Source organism: Equus caballus, chromosome 8 (assembly GCF_041296265.1).
Source record: "Equus caballus isolate H_3958 breed thoroughbred chromosome 8, TB-T2T, whole genome shotgun sequence".
Taxonomy (NCBI): Eukaryota; Metazoa; Chordata; class Mammalia; order Perissodactyla; family Equidae; genus Equus; species Equus caballus.
This window is the reverse complement of record NC_091691.1, coordinates 19,228,901-19,254,281: the sequence shown is the minus strand read 5'-3', so window position 1 is coordinate 19,254,281 and position 25,381 is coordinate 19,228,901. Positions and strand designations below refer to the sequence as shown.

At 37.2% G+C, this 25,381-nt stretch overlaps 1 protein-coding gene across 3 annotated transcripts in view; it reads right to left on the bottom strand.

The window, feature by feature from the left end:
• The window catches only part of MED13L (mediator complex subunit 13L), a 282,905-nt gene that overhangs the window by 217,308 nt on the left and 40,216 nt on the right, over positions 1-25,381 (bottom strand). The window lies entirely within an intron of this gene.

Here is a 25,381-nt window from a genome sequence, read left to right as displayed (position 1 = left end):
AATAAATGCCTAGAGAAGCTCGATAATGATTTTGGCAGATATCAGTACCCTTCGTTCAAGCAGAATCATTTTACACAGCTTAAGATTTTTTAAAAGATAAAGAAAAACACCAATTTATTGGACCTAAGTCTTGAATTTAGGGATGAAATGTCACCTCCGTAAGAAATATAACACTGTATCTTCTCAAACATTATAGCTATCCAGACAACAGTTAGAGGCAAAAGAGCACAATGGGAAAAGAAAAAGCACAGCTTCGGTAGCACTCACACTGCCACTCTGGCTTTGCCTCTAATAACGGGTATGACTTGGAGCAGCTGACTTCACCTCTTTGTGCCTTGGTTCACGCATTGCTCAACTGCCCGAAGCCATGCTGCATAAGGAATCCCTAATCTCCCCTAATAACCAGCTGCCCCAGCCACCCCACAGCCCTAGTCCTGGGTTCTTCACAGCCAGCATCTTCCTGCGGATTCACTCAAGTCCTCCTAAAAACAACAATTTTAATGCTTTAGGAAAGTTAAAGTTCCTTCTCACAAAAGGCTTGGGAGTAAATGCAAAGTTAGAAGATTCTCAAATACGTAAGAGCATCTTGCAAAAGAAGGATGAAAGAGAAATTGCAAAAATTGTACAAAAGCACTGCTGTTTTTGCCGGAACCCCGTGCTAGGTACCTGGAAGCCAGAGGAATGGGCTTTGCTAAAACTTTTCAGATTTCATGACTGCTTTCCACAAAAACACATGTAGGACCGTTAGTCTGAGTTTCTTCATCTGCCAAAATCGGCGGGAGAGAGGAGCTGGACTAAAATCAGTGGCCTTCAAACCACATTTCTCTGAAAGGGGATCACTCAGTAAAAGCACCTCACAGACATAGAACAAACGTCTGCACATCGCCAAGCAAGAAGAGTAACGGCTGTATCGCTTCATGTATGATTTGGTTTTACATGTAAGGTAAAACCATGGTAGGATTCCATACAAGATTTGGTTTTACAAGTACAGTCTGCTTATAAATGTTTGCAAACGATACAAAATAAATACTCCTTAGAGTTCTATATGACATTCTATAAGTTTATGACTGTCATTTTGAAATTGAATTTAACCGTAAAACAGTTTTACGTAACAATTTTACAGAAACTTGCTTTGGGGTAGATACACTAATAGCCTACAAAGACTTAATATTGCAAGAGATACCTGGCATTACTTTTCAAGTAATATCATGGTGTGGTGCTACCTGTAAAAGTTAATTAAAAGCCTCAACAAAATTCAAAGAGTGGGTAAAATAAAGATACATTTATTTATTAAATGTTGAAACTCTTTTGAAACTCACTAATTCTTTCAATGAGAACTGCAAAAAATAAAAGTTAAAAATGCCAGAAACTTGGGGCCGGCCCGGTGGCACAGCGGTTAAGTTCGCACGTTCCGCTTCTCAGCGGCCCAGGGTTCGCTGGTTCGGATCCCGGGTGCAGACATGGCACTGCTTGGCAGCCATGCTGTGGTAGGCGTCCCACGTATAAACTAGAGGAAGATGGGCACGGATGTTAGCTCAGAGCCAGGCTTCCTCAGCAAAAAGAGGAGGACTGGCAGTAGTTAGTTGAGGGCTAATCTTCCTCAAAAAAAAAAAAAGAAAAGAAATGCCAGAAACTTGAAAGTCTGACACTACAACTAAAGGGACCCCACCAAACTACAAACTATTATAGCATAGAGATCCCCAAAAAACAACACAGAGAATGATGGATGGATGGATGGATGGATAATTAAATAGTAAGTCCCAATAACTACAGCATCAAGACATTTAGCATTATGATATATAACATTTAAAACCAAACTTTGAAAGAAACTGTATAACTTGAAAATTACAGACATATTAAAGTATTTGACAACAAAAGTTAATAGTGGGGAAGGGGAGAGATAAAGTCTTGGTACTTAGTTAAATATTTTATGAAGACTATTTAAATTTATTCCATCAAAAGAATTTCTAAATGAGTGAATTCATTCAACAAAATATGTAATAAATACTTTAAATTTCAAAATTCTTCTATATCAAGAATTTTCAACCACACAGTTGAAATATTAAAATATACACAACCATGGTTTTCAAATGTAGTACTAAAATTGATCTACATGTTCTCAGAGACAAATAACACAAGAGACTCACTATACTTTTATCCAATAAACATTGAGAAAATCCAATTAACATTTAGCCTTTCCTTAATAACAGGCCCAAACAATCATGCTTACTTTCTTACTTCTATGGGCAGGAAATTAAATTCATGTTCCTAACTGATAGTGCTTACAAAAAATGGTGGTGGTATGAAGGGAATACAAAACATGGATAACCGAGGGTGTGTACCAACATATTACAACAACTACAGTTATTTGTAAACTGATGAAATTTCCAAATAAGAAAAAAAAAGTAAGTAATAACCCAAAGGAACCAAACATGTGCTTCCATATAAGCAGGATGTTCAGAGAATTACACCACTACACTTCACCCAAGAACTAAATGCCCACCTTGAACAAAGGTAGCACCTAAAATGTTATCCTCATGAAGTTCTAAAGAGAAACCATACCAGAAAACTGACAAGAAAGTCAGATACAGAAATATACGCTGTTTAATTTCTCTAAGCCTCTTTTAAGAACTTTGTTCAATGTGGTTAGAATCATAAAATCCCTGCAACTCAATTACTGCTAAAGTTAGTGTTAATTTACAAACAAATTGCTTTAAATTTTTCCAAACCAAATCCACATATGAAAGGAAGAATATACGGAAGATCCTTGGCACTGACAGATTTAAAGTTTCCAGTTTCAACTATTCAAGACGCAAAGAAAGGGCCACTGAAATGTAGCAACCCGCAATTTTGCAGAGGCTAGAAGATGACCTTCCGGCACGATGAGGCCAGGGAAAGGGAGCAGTCACCTCACTTGCAAAGAAGCCCCACATGTGGTTTGTTTGCAATTTTTTGTTGTTGTTTATTTTTCTCTACTTGTTGCCAGAAACAAAGTAATTTTCCTGAAGCTATTGTTTTAAAAGTTGTGAGGGTTTTTTAGTCAGAAATGGATATAAAAAAAACAGCCAATTGCCAGACCTGGTGGTAAAAGTGAAGAGCTTAAGAAACAACTAATGTCAGCCAAAACACAAGGGAGAAAAGTCACGGGCGATCACTCAGATTTATGAACTGCACCAGTGAACCATATGCTTAGTCAGAAAAAAGAAAAAGCCTTCTGAAAAAATATTTCTAGTGAGTGGATCATCCAGGGCAAAAATTATATTTTATGGAGGAAAATTATATGTCATAACAGTATTTGCAAAAATGGAACTTCTGGAAAGCTCCAGGATACGTCTCTTCCAAATGTCAATGGTGTGCTGTATCACGATAATCTAGTGATCTGGTTCCAAAAGTCAACCTAACTCGAAGTTTCTACATACAAACATTAAGACTTTATGGGCCACAATCTAGAAATCTGTCTACTTTGAGAGAGAACTTAACAGAACCTAACTTACCATAAAACCCCAGTGATTTAGACCAGCTGCTCAAGAGTCCTGAACTGCCAGGTGTCAAGTGAAATGCTGCATGCTGTGTTAGCTATCACGGGGGAGCAGCTACTGCCTAGGAAGAACCTGTAAGAAGTCTCCTAGCTAGGAAAGGCTGCTGTCTCAGTAGCCATGCTATAGGCGGCTCCTATCAGTTCTCCCATTAGTCCCCTTTTTCAGTGTAGATGGATGTTCTGATTCCTAACCCTTTAACCAGTCACCTCGCCTCTAGCGCGGGTCCTGGTGTTTGACTGCTGCCTTGCCTTTTAATATAGAACTTTGCTTCAGCCCCACTATACGTGCCCAGTTGCTACCTGCTATTCTTTATCTTGCTCTCCATTATACGTGTCCTCCTTTGGTCTACCCGTACTTTGTTTTGAGCCACTGTTCCCTATGTCTGGCTCCTGCTCTTAATCCTAAATTTCGCTTGTCTTGTGTGTGGACCTCAGTCTGCTATCTTACTTTCATAGGCTAACCCAGCTAGAGTCCAAGATAAACTGGCAAAGGATAGGACATCATCCCTTTCAGAATATATGAAATGGCTAAGATGAAAGATAGGAATAATGTCATTGCCAAGAAGCAGCAGCAGTGCATTACTGACAGTGATCACAGCTGGCATCCCTCACAAACACTGCTTCTTTACTGTCTCCCCTCGCAGCTACCTAGGACACGATCGCTGAATGAAAAGGGATAGCCCTTTGCTCCAACTGCACACGCCTCCTACAATGACCCAATTACACACGTGGTTTGCCTTCTGGGGCACACTGGTTGATTTTCACATGGCTGCCAAAGCCTAACCAGAACTGAGAAAGCAGTGATGGAATCAGCAAAGGTACCAGTACAGGGAGAGAGAAGTCAGATTTTACTTTCATCCGCTTGTTCTAGAGTCCTGGCCTCACAAGCACTTCAAAATGCCAGTTAAACATGAATCCCAATAACGCATGAAACTTGAGATGGCACTTCAAAAAGATGTACTGTAAAAAGAACTTTTTACAAGTCCTTTTTTTACCTCGTTTTTCCTAGCTTCTCACTCAGGGACACTCAAATAGAACCAGTACCCTTCTCATTAGTTACTTGGGACCAAAGACATGACTAGATTCCTTCCTTGCCATCCATGAAGGAAGCACAAATGGTCACTCCCCACCCACCCCCTACAAGAATCACCTTCTCAACTGTTCTGCCAAAAATAAGAGGGGTTTTCTTAAAAGAAGAGTTAACTCCTTTTGACAGCCTTTCCCACTCCAGGGACTCCCTCCCCAATTTCTTCGGCCAGAGGGAGGAGGAAACCCAGGGCTACCAGTTGAATTAAGAAGAAACTGGGTTACAGACAGAATTATAAAAACAGGCATATTTTGATAAGTAGCCACCAATCTAATCCATTTGAGATTGACCCCAATTATTTTCCTACCCTGTCCTTTCATTCAAATCCATCTTCTGCCATCCCTGGAGCCCAAGAAAGCAATAACAATTCCTGATTTGAGGAAATAAAAGCTACATCACTGGGATGATCATAACCACACAAATTAAATCTCCCATAAAAATATATTTAATGCAAAGAAAATATTTTCCTCTTTGAAGAATTTAAAATACAGTGAATAACTAAAAACTCAGTTTTTGGTTTTAGCTGTATACAGAAAACATGAAACTTCAAAAAATGATAAATGGGACAAAATTAAGAAACCTAGCAGCCTCTAGGGGATTATCTTCAGCAGATACAGCATTAGGTATTGCTATATTTCTAAAAGTTGTCAAAGCGTAGGAACATCTAAAAGCTTACCTTAAAGCTCAGCTAACAGAGGCAAGCTGCACTACTTCTAATGAGCAGAGAAGGAAAGATGCTCCTATAGCTGGGAGACAGAAATAAAGTTATCTATACCAGGATATTCGAGACTCATCAGTCTGAGGAATGAACAGCCATCAGTGAAGAGGGATGAATGGAACTTCCAGAAAGGAAAAGAAATATAATGAGACTCAAAATTACTAAGTCAAAGGGCTATCAGGGACAGCCTGGCCCCTTTTTCTTGTTAACTTGCACTCTTCTCTTTATTATTAATTACCTAGGGATCCAGAGCATAAGGAAGTTACGAAAGCCTTGATTCACAACTGAGTATCTGTTCCTATTTAAATATCCCAAAAGAAGATAAAATGCAAGAATAAATCTGCATCCTCTATACAACTCGCTGTGTACTAAGTTAAAAAAAAAATGTGTGTTCTAGACATTTCTCCAAAGAAGATATACTGATGGCCAATAGGCACATGAAAAGATGCTCATCATCGCTGATCATCAGGGAAATACAAATCAAAACTACACTAAGATATCACCTTACACCCGTTAGAATGACAAAAATATCTAAAACTAATAGCAACAAATGTTGGAGAGGTTGCGGAGAAAAAGGAACCCTCATACACTGCTGGTGGGAATGCAAACTGGTGCAGCCACTATGGAAAACAGTATGGAGATTCCTCAAAAAACTAAAAATAGAACTATCATACGATCCAGCCATCCCACTACTGGGTATTTATCCAAAGAGCCTGAAGTCAGCAATCCCAAAAGTCCTGTGCACCCCAATGTTTATTGCAGCACTGTTTACAATAGCCAAGACGTGGAACCAACCTAAGTGCCCATCAACAGACAAATGGATAAAGAAGATGTGGTACATATATACAATGGAATACTACTCAGCTGCAAAACAGAACAAAATCATTCCATTTGCAATAACATGGATGGACCTTGAGAGAATTATGTTAAGTGAAATAAGCCAGCGAGAGAAAGATAATCTGTGTATGACTCCACTCATATGAGGAATTTAAAACTATGGACCAAGAACAGTTTAGTGGATACCAGGGGAAAGGTGGGGTGGGGGGTGGACACAAAGGGTGAAGTGGTGCACCTACAACATGGCTGACAAACATTAATGTACAATTGAAATTTCACAAGACTGTAACCTATCAATAACTCAATAAAAAAAATGTGTGTTCTTTCTAGACTTCTTTGAATATGGCTTGTTTTGCAGATTTGACTTTGGGGTCACATTTTACACAATTATGAAATAAGGTTAAATTGTCAAATAAACCCTAAAAATCCAAAATAAAATGAAACAAACACACCTCACTGTGCAACCTGTTGGTGACAAAACCACACAGAGAGGAATTATTCTGAGTGACTTTAAAACACATTCCTAACGGGATATACACAAAGGAGAACAAGAAAAAAAATCTGTAAAAATACATATATATATCAATAACAACAACAAAAGTACTGTTTTCAGTAGTGATATTGTTGACAGCAGTGTTGCTATTCTAAGATTGTTGTATTTAGAGTAGGGCATAAAGCAAATGAGAAACTGTGGTGAGCAGAAGCAGTTTTGGAACAGGAGAAAGAAGATACGGAGGTAAGAATGACAACATTAAGTAAAAACCCTGTAGTCCTGAACCTGAATTGCTAAGTATCAGTATGAATTACTACGTTCTTTATCCTTCAAAAAAAAGTGGGGGGGGGGGGGGGGCGCACATGTATTTAGCCTGTTCACTGAAAAGGCCTAGAAACAATGACTAAGCTAGTAGTAACAAGAATTCCCAGTGCTCAGATTTTGTGGTCTCTAAATACCATACCCCACTTAAAGGAATCAGCATTCTTCAGCAAAATGGCTGATTCCAGACCTGGAGCAGAAAACGTTCAAGAAGGCTGGAACATCCTGCCATGCCAAAAAGCATGGAAGGTATCAATGACTACTAGAATCATGTCAAAAGGACTCAGAAGCCATATTGAATAGGCTTCTACTGGAAAGACAGGACAATGGAAAGATCAAGAGGGATAACAACTGTAATCGATTGAATAACATGCTTAAATCCATGAGTCATAATAATATTCAAAAATAAAAACTCATGGGACCTCTTTGGAGGAACAGTTAACTATCACTCCATGAAGTTAATATAGAGAAATGTCTTCTGAAAGTTTTTTTAAAATACTAGCCATATCACACCTGACATTTTAATAATAACTCAAATTAAGATTCAAATGCTCTAATCATAGGAGAAAGGGAGCAAAACTAATTCATGTATTCTGGATGAAGAGTAAAGCATCAGAAAAAAATGAAATAGTGTTACCCAGTCAAAAGTCTGATATAAAAAATGGAAATGTTAACCCCCTTCCCAAAAAAGAGTCATCATATGTATTTTATGCATTCCAATGAACAGGTCCGCATATACACATCTTGGTAAAATAAAATGTACCTACGCAAGAATTATCACTGATTACGGGGAGTACTCAGAGCCTAAGGGTTGTTTGAATTGTCAACATTGTAGGCACCATTACCAGTGGACTTTAAATATCCCAAGTATATTACAGAGAGGGCAGGCTCTGAAGTTTCTGATTCCCAAGGAAAAACTACAAACCAAGGAGATATGCCTCAATGTCCAACATCCTTTAATAACTTCTCCTTTGGATTAAATGAGAACCCTAATGCCACACTGAGGAAATTGTTTTAAATAGTCCCCAGAAAAATCACACAGGCTAGAGGTTATTCCTTTAAAAATTCACAGATTAAAAAAAAAAAAAAAAAAACTACTACTACAACTGTGCTCAATTATCAGTCTCTGGCCCCTTCTGATGCCTTGTCCAGCTAACCATGACCATCCCATGCTTTTTTAAAACACTAACTCAAAAATCACTGCTCTTGACCCAGTTTACAAGCTCTAACCCCACTATCCTCTACTATACTTTCCTTCCTTACTATTCCTCCCTGCTTCCTACCAACTGCTGAGGGAGTGGTCGAATCACCATTAGGACCAACTTCCTACCACAGTAAGAGTTGTTCCAGACCAACTTAGACAGTGCCAAGGCCAAAAGAAAACCACAATGATACTTCGTCAAATGCTGAAGAGTCCTCAAACTGTGGTAAGCCCAGGAGATTTCCAAGTGCTTCTACTATAGTCTAGGCCCTTAATGCTAACAGCATTTCATCATGGATTAACCAAAATTAGGCTTCCTCCTGAAATACTCTTCTAAAAACTCTAAGAAAGTTAACCATTTTTCCCCTAAATTTTTCTAATGTTATGGGCATCAACTGCCACAAACTACACTAAGCCAGTTAGAGTAAGGACAAGTACAACTGCCTCCCTTCCACTGCAACTTACACGTTACCTGAGGTGCAGCATTCTGGGAGGGAGGAGAGGCAGGCTTAGTCCAAAGACAGGGAGGGTTAGTTAGCAGAGACATCTCACAATGATTTCCAACCGCCACAACACTGCACAGACATTCTCTAGACCACATTCAAAGGACCAGAATCTTCAGTGAAATCATTTCAGGAGAGAGCATAAGTTAGATTGCACATCTGGATCTTCAGCTACATTCCAAGGAAAGTAGACTGCTCTGAAATGCTGCCACATTTACATTCCTAAAGGAAATCGGAAAAACCACTAAGCAAATGGTATGAATAATACTGTTACTTTTCCCAAACCTCTAAGAGCATTTAATAAATGTTTATTGAAGGAAGTGCCTTATTTCAAGGAATACATATATCTCTTAAAATTTCTTTTTAACATCTCCTCAAAATAAAATAAACAGTCCAAAACCAATCTTAGAAGGTAACCAACATTACACTTATATGATGTTTCTCTAACGGTATCATAGAGCCCTAAAATCCAACCACATGTCCTTCTGGGACAATGCATACATTCTGTACAGCACCTAACATTCATTGCACAAATACACACAAAAAGCTACCAAGGATTCTAAAATCCAAAACCGGCACAATTAATCTATCACATTTATTTTAGCACACAAGCAGAACTCTACCAAAACAAGCCTCTATAAATCCTGCCCGGGTTTAGGAGAAATGTAAATAGTAAACTGGCAAGATTATGATTAAAGAAACCTCTAAATAAAGCTAATGGAAGTGGAGTGGCATTTATAAGTGAAAGCTCATCAGGAGATCCAGATAAATCATGCGAAAAGTAGAGGCTGAAAAGCACTCTCGGGTTTACCACCTGAAGTTGTCCACTTTAAAAGCCTAGGAAAACCATCAAGAAAACGACTTCCCTACCCTAATAAGTAAGTTCAGCACCATCTCAAAAAGTAAGAAACGAAGGGAAAGAGAGAGGGAGGGAAGAAAGAAAGAAGGGCTAAGGGAGGACTTGGGAAAAACTGCAGAACACCCTTATTAAGCCCCGGCCAGGTAAAGCAAACTTCCTACCCACATTCAGGCTCAATAATCTTCTGTTAGAGCACTTTTAGTGCCTCTTCCTTAAGATGGTGCCAAAAATAGCCTTTCTGCCATTTCCAATCACTGTTGCTTCTGCCCCCTAGACCACCACTGTCCAACAGAACTTTCCGTGGTGATGCAAACGTTTCGTTGTCTCTTCTGTCCAAGAAGGTAGCCTCTAGCCACACGTGGCTATTCAGCACCTGAAATGTGTCTCATGACTGAGGATTTGAATGTTTCGTTTTACTTAATTTCAATTACTGTAAATTTAAATAGCTACATGTGCTAAGTGGCTACCACAACAAATAGTACAATTCTAGAGAAGTAAGCCTGAGATTTCATTGCTGACGAAATGTACCTTTCTGGTGAAGGGTGGCTAACTGACTTGGAGAGGCATGAACACACAGGAAAAGCTGCCCTTGAAGTCCCTCTCAATATCAGCCGCGTAGGCTCCTAAACACTGAAAGACAACCCTGAAGCTGCTGTACTTATACTTCAACACAGCTGAATTTGGGAGCGAGAAGTACTTTTTATGATATGCAAGAAAGATAAATGACAAAAGAATAGAACAGAAAAATAAATCTAGACAGTTCCAAGGTTTTGCGTAGTTTACCTTTTTAAAAAATAAAAGTACTCATCACAGGTCCCAAACTGCCAATTTCTACATCGCTAGTTTAAAAAGTTCCCTTCCCAAGTACACTACGGCCTGTATCACATTTCAATCTTTCATTACATGCAGTTTAAAAACTTTGTGATACACGGCTCTGTTAGGTAGGATTTTCTAATAGTATTGTGACATATTCTTAAGAAGACCACAAAGCAACATGAGAACAGGACTACAGTAGTTCAATAAATAACTACTGAAAGTGGAAATAATGAAAAACAGCTTTTTTGTAATGTTTATTAAATTATGTGTACACATAACATTTTCTCTGAAAAAGCCAAATCTACCAGATAATATTTTACCTCTTAATTAAATTTTAAAGTTTGCAAATAACATCCTTAGAAACCCATGAGATTAAGTTGCTAATTGTTTAATAATTACAATTAATTTTTATAAAAGATTAAAATTGATACATTATTTTCCTATTTGAACAAATGTAACTCAAGAATAATGAACTCTCACATATAATGAGATTCTCTCAAAACTTCTGAATATCAGAGAATTCGATCCCATAATTGTCCTTGGTCTTCTCACCTTATAAGAAATACTTTCTTATAAGTATTTCTTTCTACTAGAAAGATTTTTTTGTAAAGGCCAATTACAGATAGTCAAAATTATTCCATAAATACAACACATATGGAGCATGTTAAATAAAATCTACTTCTCCAACCTAACATGGTATTCAAACAATCTCCTGCAGCTTACGTAACTAAAAAAAAAAGCCTTTAACCTACAGTTTGAGAAACACATGTATAGAAAAGAAAATCAAATATGTTCCGCCCCAATAATCAAATTATACAAAACAACAGGGTTTAAATAATATCAGGACGCTAAAATAATTCCTAAAAATACAGAGTCCTTACAGACAACAAAACTACAGCAGAAAAGCCACTGAGAGAATTATACGCTATCACCTCCTCCTGAAACTAAATTCCCAGTACAGTCTCGGAAAGTCGACAGTTATGCTCAAGGCAACTCCTTGACATGCTGCCATTAGATCTAGCAGACTGTCTTCTGGGATGTTGCTATGGCAACCAGAGATGGCTATCCTAAAAAAAAAAAAAAACTACTATTGTCAATTATAGTCTCAACATTAGCAGCTAAAAACCAAACCAGTACTGGAAGGAAAGCCATTGTATAAATGAAGCATAAAGCCTACCGCTCCCCACAGTTTGCACAGCCTAATGAACTTCTACAGTTCAGACCTCAGTTCTCACTCTCCTTCAGTAAACCAAGCAGGTTTTCTTCCCACCAACTCCCTCTCACGAGAATGGGGGAACCAATGGACTGACAGATGGAGGGAAGGGGGACAGGAAGAGAGAGGGAGGGAGGGAAGACCTCCCAGCTACATAAAAACAAACCAGGAGTTTTTACCTTCCAACTGCTTCCATATCAAAGGCAAAGGCAAGCATGAAGGGGCAAATATTTTGGAGTTAAAAAAAAAAAAAAACACTAAAATTATTTGCAAGTTTCTCCTGGAATGTAAAAGTTACATTTTTTCCTAACATTTTGTAATTTATTCTTCCAAATTCCTAAATTTGATGCTTCTGATTTACCTGCACATAACAATCACTACCAAATAAGAGATCTTTTTATTTCAAGGGACAGTGGAGTGTTAATTTAGTTGCAAATTAGAAAAGCCAAGAAATGCTTTCTGAAACCTTTGCTCAAAAGACCAGAATTTAAAGTTCATATCTAGCAAACACAGCATTACATCCATCTTGTACGGATTCCCTTTATCACTCACACACACACACACACACACACACCCTCTGAGGAAAAAACCCTGAGGTGCCTTTAAAAGTACAATTAAGTCACGCAGTAAAGAGCAGGATTCCATAGTGATGTAAACAACTCCACTGGATACCAAGTTTTGAAAGTTCTTTTTTTTAAATCAACAGGTCAGGTTAAATAACAACTACAAAATATAATACTCTCCTGCCAATATGTTGTAGTCATGGAAACAACAACAAAAAAACTAAACTCTTTCTTGGACCATCTGACTCATCTTGTTACACAATAACTCAGTTCTGAGAGTCAAGAGCCATTTAATGAAACTGGAATTACTTACCAAGAAACCAATCTATCACCCCTTACACTATCAAAAGGTTTTGTTCAAAAAAAAAAAAAAAGGAAGAAGAAGAAGAAGAAAAAGAAAAAAAGAGCTTCACAACACCTATTTCAAAGGTGCAAGGCTCAATCAAGTATTTTCAAAATATTAACTAAAAACCTAATTAACACAAAATCAAAATTTCACTACTACATTTACAGTTATGCCAAATTTAGATGAAATATAAGTAACACTAAAATTTCTCCCTATTTAGGCACCAGTAACATCTAAGAAAATATGATTTTCAGTAACAGCTTCTTTCTCTTGGTCTCCTTCAAACAACTTAGGAATGAGTAAAAACAGTTGGCTCAAAATTACTTCAATCAACATGCTCAAAAGTAAGACAGCACAGTCCATATTACAACTAAAAACTTTTTATCTAACTCATTGCAATTTCTATCAAGTGGCCAAAAAAGTGTACTTGGTTAGCTGTGCACTACTTTATCACTAAAAAGATCCTCATACATAGTAATCCTCGCTGCTGCACAGATGTGTGCTTTTACTGGACTGATGAACTAAATTCAGGCTACCTTATCTGAAAATCTAAGCCCACCAACCTGGCCGCACATAACTACTGTCAAACAGCATATCCTAATGTTTTCAGGGCATTCTTAATTTTACAAATTATCAAAATCTACACAAAAATTGTATTTTACTTTATTTTATTTATTTATTTTTTTGAGGAAGATTAGCCCTGAGCTAACATCTGCTGCCAATTCTCCTCTTTTTGCTGAGGAAGACTGGCCCTGAGCTAACATCCGTGCCCATCTTCCTCTACTTTATATGTGGGATGCCTACCACAGCATGGCTTGCCAAGCAGTGCCATGTCTGCACCACAGATCCGAACCAGCGAACCCCGGGCCACCGAAGCAGAATGTGCGCACTTAACCATTGTGCCACCCGGCCAGCCCCGTACACAAAAATTTTAAAGAATATCATTATATACGCACGAATTGAACTAATATAAATTACTTTTAAATCTTCCAATAAAAAGCTGGAGGGGGCAGGAAGTAGTTAAAAATATTTTATTTTTGCTTTAGTTATGCTTAATAATCTACCATATTATAACATGATCTTTGTGCTTTTCACCCACAAACGAAGCTGTCTAAATGATAATTAATACTTCCTTTAAGTGACCATTCCCTAATATCTTTCTTTCAGAAGTGACAAAAGCATATTTTCAGGTTATTTTTCTCAGCAGTCTCAGAGAAATCTGTCACCATGCATTCTATGTAATCTTCAAAGGCTTTGTCCATTGTCTAAAAGATAAAGCCAAGGAAGTCTTACACAATCTAATTCCTATCTACCTACCCTTCCAGCCTCAACCACCCTCTTCTATCCTGTCCCGTCTTCCACCACACAGCCTATAAGGCCTGAACACACGGAGTTACTCAGCTTCAATTCAATTGAACTTCTCCTATCCTGTTAAAATACAAAAACCTAAAGTGCTGGGACCACAGCTTTCTTACTTTGACATCTACAATGCCTAGCACAGTATTTAGGAAATAGTAATTGTTCAATGTATGTTTAATGGATAAAATGTGGATCCAGCCTCTTTCTCTACACTTCAGGTAGATTAATTTTTTTTTTGAGGAAGATTAGCCCTGCGCTAACATCTGCCACCAATCCTCCTCTTCTTGCTGAAGAAGACTGGCCCTGAGCTAACATCCGTGCCCATCTTCCTCTACTTTATATGTGGGACACCTGCCACAGCATGGCTTGATGAGCAGTGCGTAGGTCTGTACCCGGGCCCTAAACTGGCAAACTCCGGAGCACTGAAGCGGAGCACATGAACATAACCACTACGCCACCAGGCCAGCCCCAAAGGTAGATTAATTTTAATATCAATAAATTAAAACTCTTTTACACAAAAGTTCAATACTATTTAAGAACCAAAAAACCACATGCGATTAAAAATATACAAAACAGCTACTTACTGGCTTTCATTGTATTTCACCAAGAATGATGAAACAGATTCCTAATATTCTCCTTACTGCCAACTTCCTTGTACCAATTTATTTAACATAGTGCAGCCCAGAATAATCCTTCTAACTGCTCTAGACTCTCAAGAGATCCCACTGATGGTGTACTGAAGGGTGGTAAAATGCCTTATCTCAGTATTTAAGGTCCCCTGATTTGATCTGATCTCAACCACCTTTCCAATCTTATTTCTTCTTCTTCTATCACACCCTTCTCCACAGCCAAGCTCATAACCAATACTTCTCGACTGCACCTTTACCCTTAATAGTCACTTACACTAACCTATCTTTTCTTCTTCCTGTCCCTGAAACCCGTATGTCCCAAATCAACTCTCTAAAGCATTTTAAATGCCACTTCCTCCTTAAGACTTGCTTAATCTCAGGAACTGCAGGTCATCTCAACTCTTCCAAATTCCCAGAGCACTCTATCTGTGCCTCCGTTACGGTTCTTACCACATAATAAAGTGCATTACTGTTATTGCTAGCTATCACTCCTACTAGCATCGCTACTAGCATCAATACTACTAAGCACCTTCAAGAGTCAATGCTTGGCTGAGGAAAGGAGGAGACAGAGATGCTTCAGGAAGAAGCTATATAAAGGTCTCAAAACAGCTGTAGAAAGTGGAAACCATGGTAAAGACTGCTCAAGAACACCAAGTTTAGTTTAAACATGTACTGATTGGTGATGTAAATACTGGGGAAAAAATTATGAAAGGTCACTGGACTGGTCAACGTAAGACGCATGTAGCCATGGTGAATACTGAATCCATCCTCTTGTGTTCCATCCTCACAAACATCCTACTCATGTAAGAGATACAGCTGGTCAAGAGAAATGTGGTGGTTTGAAAGATGGTAATTGTAGCAAGCACCAATGGGCTACTACCATGTTTGATTTGACATCAAAAATTCCCAAAAAGATGTATCTAACTAGCAAGGAGATCTGGTATGGGTAATATGTAAAAAACATGTCATAATAATACATGTCCAAGTTGGGGCAAAATTCCTTGTCTTCCACTCAAAGAAAGCTTTGATACTTTGACATTTTTGACAAAACTGATGATAATTTGGGAAGTCTTTCCCTTTAGCTTAATAGAATATTAACTGAAGACCCTCACTCAACTGTGTTGAAATGTCTGCTCTCACCCTATGAAGGTTATCACTGCCCAGAAAAAACAGCACAACACATGAGCATCACTAAGAGGTTGCTCAGGCACCTATCCACCTGGATGAAGTGAACAACCTCTGTGAGAAAGAAGCAGGGGCCCAGTGAGTGAAATCAAGTTTTTATAAGCAACTGTCTTGTCATAGTAAAGGCACAACATAGAAAGACAATCTTGGGATGCAGGAGGTAAAGGATTAAGTAAATTTTTAAAAAATTTTTATTTTAGACCTGCAAATTTAGCTGTCTTCTACATCCCCCTTGAATTTCAAACATAAGATCAGTAAAGTCCTATCATCCTTCTTCCACAAAAAAAAAAGAGCTCATGTCCAGCTCATCTTTACATCATCTCACGGTAACAGCATCTTATAAAAGACAAAACTCCAACTTAGTTGGCTAAACATTTTAAACTGAAGAAACAAGTCCCTGACATCACAGCAGCAACAAAAATTTGGAAGAGGGAAAAACATGAACAGAATAAAGTACTACTCCCATCAGAGCATTTATCACCCTGTATTGCGTCCTTATCTCAAGGATAAGCTCTGAGAGACGAATAACTGAGCTGTCCAGTTCACCAGTGCATGCCAAATACCTAGCCCATTATCTGGCCCACATCCAAAGTGCAATAATACCTGAAGACTGGGGAAACAAAAAGACACCACAAGAATCAAGAAAACCCACTAAAAACTCACAAGTCTCCTGAGAATTATACCAAAGTAAGATGCTCTAAATTCAAATTTTCATTAATCAAACTTCTGGAAAAAATGAACAGCTAATTATATACTTCAAGCTCCTGGAAGGCAGTGACTATGCCATTCCCAGCACACAGCACAGCGCCCAGCACTCAGCAAATACTTGCTCAACTTCCATATCTCCCTCCTCCAAGGAGAAGAGATGCAATAATACAGAGATTCGATAACATAATATCTAATTAGCCTTTTTCTAATTAAATGTTTGCCAGGTCATTTTAGGAACTACTGAATTTTATTTTAACCCGGGGCAATTAGTGATCAAATTTATCTCAACCAAAACAGAATAAAAGATGGGATTTTAATTTTTTCTAACTTTACTCAGTAGTGTCTTAATCCTAACCTTAATCTAGCTAAGCAAAAACATCCCTTTAAACCTATCATTTAGTACACTGAACAATTATTGCCCACTGCCCCTAAAGATAACAAAGTCAGGGTCAGTTTTTACTCTGTTCTAAACAACAGGCACTTAAGACAACTCCGGCGATGCCAACAATTATAATTATGTCAACGAGTCAACATTTACAACAAAAACATGCTTTTTTATATCCAACATGCCTTTATCCCAATTCTGGAATTCACAGTTCAGTACTCTGTGTACTTTTTGGCATCTTCCAGAAATCCAATCTTCAGAAAACAGTTTCATACTTAATACACCAGTACTTTTTTTTAATGACCTTAAGACTAGACTTTTGAGAAAAGGATAATAAAGTTGTAAAAGACTCTCCAATTTCAAATTTCTTCTTCAAATAACCCAAGACAAATTCTGTAATTTAAGAGAGTGCTTACCAGCATTATGCAAAGCTCTTAAGACTAGCAGTAAAATATTCCAATGCTGGTTTTTCCAAAGAATTGAATATATTTGGAATTCAATGGTAACATATTTTCCTCACTATTTTCAGAAATCCAAAAGCCCACAAAGGATACTTTAAAGACTTTTTCAATTATAAAAGGAACACAAATGAACTGGATATACATATATATAATTTTTAAATGATCTAAACAAATGTATATCTTAAAAATTTATATCATCATTCTTACAAGTTAGAATGAAAGTGTCAATGGATATTCAAGGTATAAAAGCCAATTCCGGGGCTGGCCCAGTGGCGTAGTGTTTAGGTTCATGTGATCTGCTTCAGCGGCCTAGGGTTTGCAGGTTTGGATCCCAGGAGCGGACCTACACACCACTCATCAAGCCATGCTGCCACGGTGGCATCCCACATACAAAAACTATGGGAAGACTGACACGGATGTTAGCTCAGGGACAATCTTCCTCAAGCAAAAAAGAGGAAGATTGGCAACAGACATTAGCTCAGGGCCAATCTTCCTAACCAAATAAGAAAAATAAGCGAATTCTGTACATAATTTTAGTCAGCTCAAAATATTTTGGAAGCAGATAAAATATAAATAATAAAGAGATATGGGGGTTTAAAATTTTCCCTTCCTGTATATCACTGGGCTTATTTTTAAATTTATACTGAATTTTAAAAATATATAATCAAGAAAAATGAAATAAATAGGAAGGTGCCTACTGATAAACATGAAGAATTAAATTTTTTTTTTTTTTTTAAAGATTTTATTTTTTCCTTTTTCTCCCCAAAGCCCCCCGGTACATAGTTGTGTATTCTTCGTTGTGGGTTCTTCTAGTTGCGGCATGTGGGACGCTGCCTCAGCGTGGTCTGATGAGCAGTGCCATGTCCGCGCCCAGGATTCGAACCAACGAAACACTGGGCCGCCTGCTGCGGAGCGCGCGAACTTACCCACTCGGCCACGGGGCCAGCCCCCATGAAGAATTAAATTTATATTTATGTTATCAGCGTACATTTCTGCCACATTCAAAAGAAAATCTAGCAAACTGTTAAAGGTAAAGGCAGATGTCTGTTTTTCCAGTATGCTAGTGTGCCAGTAATATAACAAACTAATTAGGGGACAGACTTAAGATAGATCAGCATTACAAATATAAAAATGAAAAACTTATTTCAGAAGCATACAAACATTTCTACACCCAAACCATTCATTTTATGACTCTATAAGTGATCTTTAGGAATTCTTTACAGAGATACAGTAATATAAAGACTGATTTATTTTTGTATGTTCATAATGTGATCTCAATTAAAATCCCCAGATAACCATCAAACCAAACTTTCAGAAGCATTCACCTATTGCATGCACATTAATTTAAATTTTCGTGATTTCAAATTTACATCATTTCCAAAGCAAAATTATTTTGAGTAAAACGTTAATACCAAAATTGAACCAGAGTTCTTTTTCAAGAAGTGTTCAACCTTTTAATGCCTAAAGACTGAATTCTAGAAAGTTCCTCTCAAACTAGGTTCAGCTGCCAAACAGCTTTTCGTGTGAAATAGCAAAAATATCTGTAAAGCTACCTACACGCACTAAAACTATAATGTATAGATTACCTTAGATCTGTTAATGCTATTATAAACTGATGAATCTTTTCACAAAATATATATCCAATAATCATGGGATCATTTTAAATCTCCATAAAATAACAATTTGAATTATTGTTCCAATGAATATTTACTTTTCCCAAACTCTATTTTCTTCGACTCAGAGATTTCCGAGAGAAAACTATGAACTCATTATCCGTATGGCAGCCATCCAGGTTTCCTACTGCTTTCAGCAGGCCATCGAAATACAGAGACTGGGTTTAAACAAAGGGTAGAACCAAGCAAAGGTTTTTTGCTTTGATATACCTAGACTGGCAGAGGTTAAATTTTATAGTCCATACACTCGAGAATTAATTAACCAAACAAGTTACCACGAAAACTTTTAGGTACAATACTTAACCTTGGGAAAACTAAAAAAGCTGGGCAAAGCTGTGTGGTTCTGCTATTTAAATAAAGCATCTCAACTTATATATTATTGAACTAAAAAGTCAGCGATTAGTCTGCAGTCCCTCTGGTGTTCAACTAGTTAAATTAACAGTCTCAATATGGTAAAGACTGCTACTTACTTATTTCATCCTACTAAATCTGCTCCACATATTAAATAAAAATGAATTTAATAAACACAAAACAAGGTGCAAAAACGAATCAGCAGAATCTTAAAGTTTTCCCGTAAATCATTTAAGATTCAGAAAGAAAGAGTAAATGCAAAACTACGTACTTTCCACTATAAGATTGATCATCAAGCACCCAGCATGATGCCTAGCACATAACAAGTGAACTATAAATATTTGATTATTGCCTAGTTCCCAGCTTCAACATATAACTATTTCAAACCATCACTTATTCTTAGTTTATTGCTACTATAAAATTAGGCACAATAAGCATAAATAAAAACTATTCTGCAAATAAAAAACCAAATGTGGGAAGGGAAATAAGCTTATTATGGCATGCAACATGAATCTGGAGTAGTAATCCTTGTTAATCAAACATTCTTGCTTATTCTATATATGTAATAGTCAATAAAAAGCCCAAAATACTCTGGTCAATTGATAATTAACATATACCATACACTTACTATAATTTTCAAGGATTAGATCAAAGTCCCTATTTAAAGCAACATGGGACATAGCTTTAATTTTTTATTCTAAAATCCCTTCATGAGCAAAGGCATAGATATTACCAATCATCTTTGCACAGCCAAAGCCAGAAAATGGTCAGTTATAAGAGATCAGTTTTCTAAATCAAATGCCTGTACATAAATTAATTAAGGTGATACTGACAATGCTAGGTGGGAAAGAATTCAAGTTTCATCTACACGTAGAAATTATGACCAAAACTCCGAATGGTAAAATAAATTCAGGAAGATTTAAATATTCTGACAGTGGAGTTCATTAAAGGAAAAGTATGACTACGAAATGCATTTAGACAGCATTTAAATCTACAAACTTTTAATAGTCATTTCATGTTCTATCATAAAATAAAGCTGTAATTCCCATATTATAGATAAGAATAAAAGACAAGCAAACTTAAATGACTCGTCTATGATGACATATATCACAGGAAAGGCATGGTGTGAACACCCAATCTTATTTTCAGTTTACTTGCCATACTTATCTTAGGATCTCTACCTCTCCAAAGGGAAAAGATAACAAAAGAACAGTGCATTTCCTCCTGGTCTCTACTCCACTTTGGAGACGTGAGGGTGAATAAGAGACAGTAATCCACAATCCGTGACCTGTACTTCTGCTGAATGCCAGCTGAGCTAAGCTCACAAATGGAAAAAAAGAATGATAGATGGTTCCTGGCCAAGAAGATGTGATTCACTAATGATGGAAGGACTCTTCAAGCATCCTCTGGGAGACACGGCTGCATTCCATGCGTCACCAAACAGAAATTTCAACCAATACAGGAAATTGGAGCTACTGCACAGGGTATACGTGCGAGAGTGCTTGCAAGCATCTTTGGAGGAGACAGATCAACTTCATTAACAGTCTTTGGAAAATGCCGTTTTAAAATTAGAGAACTTGCAACATTAAATATTTAGAAAGTATATGGAACTAAAAGGCTATCTTCCTAACAGTAGAAGAAAAGATGTATACTGACACTAAAAACCGTTTACTAAGGATTTCAGTTAAAATGGTTGCCCAAACCATATCCTAACTCATTATACCACGTAGTCTACAGCTATGATATTTAAAGAAGTTAGTGATTTAATTCAGGATTTCAGGGTAAGAGAGAGAGAGCTCAGTGAAAGCTTTTGGCCAATCTGATTCTGCAGTGAAACACGCAGTTCCCAGAGAGAGCCTGAGCCAAGCAATCTTAGCTAATCATTTCTACACAGCAAGCCTGCACTCCAGCGTTGGGCTGGCAATTTATAACATATGTAGGGCAGCCAAGGTCATTCAATCCATCATGTATCTATAAGTTAACAAGGCTTCCGACACGTAAATATCATTAAGCACTTTAACCCAATAAACAGCACTCTTCTACAGCCCGTTCTACAGGACAAGCAGAACGCAAGCTTTTTGTCAACTGTTCAAACTACTTGCTATCTACAATACTAATAAAAATAATTTATGGAAAATAATTTAATTAATTCTAATAAAGCTTTTTAAACTATAACCTACAAGAAATAAGCAACTGTAAAAAAGGGAAACAAATTCTCTCACCGTCTTTTCAATATGCCGTTAAAGAGAAATGAACGCATCGAGAATATCTTTCCAATAGAGTCGTATACTTTCCCTAAAACAGTCTTCTATAACAACAGCATGTTCTCCTGTGATCCAGGGTACTAGGAAGACTTCACAGTATGCAATGGTGCCAGACTGATAATCTTTACACAAACGTCTATTTCATTCATTTACTAATTAGTGTAGTCAATAAACAGGTGCCAGGAATTATACTGGTCCTACAATTACAACAATGGGCAAAAGTCAGATGCAGGTCCTGCCCCCTGTGCAGTTTCCAGCCCACAGGGAAGCCCATGTAGTCCTATTCAAAAACTCTCAAAACCCCCAACTACCTATTAAGTCCAAACTCCTTACCCTAGTGTTTAATTTCCATCACTATCAGGCACAAACATGCATTTTCAATCAACTTCTCATCTGTTAACTCTTCCCCAAAAGACATTCCAAACTTTCCTACTCTATATCCTTATACATGCAATTCCTATATATACCTGAACTGTGCTTGCCCTGACATACCCACGTAACCAAATACCCAAATTCTACCCATTCTTTAAGGCTCAGCTCAAGAATCAACTCTTCCTCAAAGCTCTGCCTCCTTCCCTATCACTCCAATAGTACTGTGTCCCTCTTAGGACATCTGCAATAATGCTCTGTGCACATATGCTATCTCCCCTATTAGACTGTCAGCTTCTGAAAAACAGAGTAAGTTTGATCCATTTCTGTATTGTGCACAGCACCTAACACAATGTAGGCTCAATAAATGTCTATTGAATAAATATATGGTGGTAATTCTAAATATAAAAGATCATTAAACAGTGATAATACTTTATAAAGCTCAAAGAAAGCCTTTAAAACATCCTCTCATATATTATTTTATTGTTACAAACTACTATAAATTTAAATGTGTGGGAAACTGAGCTGAAACAGTACTGACCCCAGGACATCCCATGAAAATGTTTTTGGCCCCTGAGTATCTTCCAGCTCACTGCCCCAACCCTACTGGGAATCAAACTGACATCCGTGAGTATCTGCATCGTCACGGATAACGCTATATTTAAGCCACTTAGCCTTTTTTGTAAAATGGATGTGCTTCCTGAGGATGGGTCAGGGAGGGCTCTGGCTGAGCTCTGGCTAAGGAAGCCGTTACTGCAGCAGTGGGGAAACTGCCCCCACCACGCCTGCTACTCAAATCAAGAGTCCCTCGTTACTCTCTGCATGAAACCAATAAATGACGTAGTAAATTTTTCCACAATAGAGTCACAATCAAGAAACGTTATTTCCTCCCTAAACAATCAGAGTTGTATGTAATTTGTCCAAGAATGGCAAGGCAGGTGTACTTTCCATTATTAATATCTACTAGGCTACTTTTAAAATAAGTTAAAAATATACTTCCGGAAATTGAACTGAGCGCGTCTAAATTTTGCTCTTTTAGACTATTACATTTCAGTGTAAATAACATGCCCTCTTATAAATAGCAAACATCAAAACTGCTTACATTTAAATAAGTCCACGATTACCTGTGAAAAAATAAAATAATCTTACTGAAGAGACCTCATCTTGAAGAGGTTCACACTTTCCTTATTCCGGCAGTCATTCCACAAATATTTACTTATTTCCTACTGGTGTCAGAAAGAACACCTTCGAGAAGATTAGCAAAAGGCTTACCTCCCCCAAGGCTAGCAAAGCCATAAATAAAGGTAATTTTTTAAATGGAAGATATTCTGTATACGACATTACATTAAACAGGAGGAAGAGGTTTCTAATGACACACACATCTGTGAATGCTCTAACCTTCTCTTTACCATTGTATACACACAATCTCTCTCAACAGAGAGACACTCCACCTTTATCCAATTTTCATCTTATTCTTAAATTTTTTTTAAACAAGCCAGTTCTCCTGCCTGATTAACTACAAACTACAGGGTATTATTCTACCACAATACCCTGACAACCAGCTCATATTCAGTTACACTATCAGAGTACAAAAAAAAAAAGAGAACTAATTGTATGATCATGTGGATATTATAGAAGCCCTTTCGTTCAATCCTAGATGGGCCTCGAGAGGATAATGCTTATTCTCTTGAACTCTCTGCCAAATCACGGTATGAAAGAGCCAGGATCAAAACAAGACCCAATTATACAAAGAGTGCATTTTATCAATGTCGGGTCTATAAGAAATAGGTATGTGGCCCACTACTTGTGAAAAATTCTTCAAAAATATTTACATAGATGGAGCTTTAAAGAAAATTATCAAACATTTACTAGCCATGATGATATTCAATGAGAATCTCTTCAGGTAGCATCAGGACAGGAGCTCAGAAATGAAATACTTAAAGCAACATAACGCAATTTCATAATTCTCTCGGCCTTAAAACAGATTTCTAAACTGTTGGGATCTTTTGGGGGGGTGGGGAGAAGCAGCCTATTTATGTCTTATTTCTACCATTAAAATATTTTTTATAGAGTAAAAAAATCTTAGTTCCTACTAATGCTCATTGCTGAGTGTATCTATATCCAATTCTAGTTACCATTTGCTCAAGAATCATAAAACAGAACAAAATGGAAACCATTTGTAAAGACTTTTTCAAACAACTATTCACGAAAGTTACGCACAGACATCTATAAATCGGTTTAGTCTACTACACTTTAAACAGCTCCAGAAACCATGTAACTTAACTCAATGGTAGCCTCAGCAACCACCTCCTGCTTCACCCAATAGTTACCATGTTCTTTTTCTACATGCTTCTGATTCTCAAGATCTGGGTCTGTTAGATCCATAAAAAGAAAGGGAAGGAAAAGACCTCCAACAACAACAGATCTGTAATTCCACCTTTTCAGATGCCTCAAAATATACTTCACAGAAGCAAATGCTAATCTCACATCAAGTTTAAATATTCAAATGCTTTGTGTTCATGTCAAGTTTTTGACTATAAAACTATTTTTATTTAATTTTTACTTCCCTGTTATCAATTTGGTGTGTGCTCAGATCAGAGGATCAAGACTAAATGTATACACACTGACACTAGTGGAATCAACATTTGCCAAGTGTTATAGAAAACATTTAAAATCAAAAAAGATTTTAAGTCCTCTGTCCAGAATTATGCAAGCCAATGTTCTTTCTATAAGTACAGGAAATAGACTTGATTTGTTATCAATAGAATTGTAATAGTTACGTAGGTTTTATTTAAAATAGTATGGTAAAGTTGATTTATTCACTTTATATGGCACAATCACATAGTTTCATGTTACAAACTGCTTCACAGACGATAATGGTTTCAATTTTAAAAGGTACAAAATATGGGTTTGGGTTCCACTATGACTAGTGACATAACTAAGTCACAGACTTTTTCTAAGCTTCAGTTTCCCTCTGGGTACATTAACTGCAACAGTATAAACGGGAGAGAGGACACTCACTGAGTCCTCTCAGTGATGACCCACCAAGATCCATTCCCACCTTCTTGTTTCCTTAGAAAACCCCTGTTTTATTTTAAGGACTTTTTATTTCGTCTCCTATATAAAATACTCTAAAGAGTAAGACTGACCTAATGCCATCTGAATAGGTCAGCAAAGAATTTGCTTGTAAATTCATGTCAGCAATGGGTTTCCTTGTAAATTTTGTAGGAAAGAGTTGTTCTCTATATATGTAATTTTAGCTCCCTACCTCAATTTTAACATTTGAATATTACGTTCAAATATATAATATTTTCTTGAATTAATGAGACCCTAAATTCTACTAAGACAAACTTTTTCTCCAATTTACCACATTCAGATTCTTACACATCAACCTTTCTGAACAAGAGATAAAACAAAGAAATTGTTTTACTGGACAAAGAAATCTTAATACTACCTTATGTACAGGACTCTCTTCTAAATCTTAAAGTTTTCTATGAAAGAA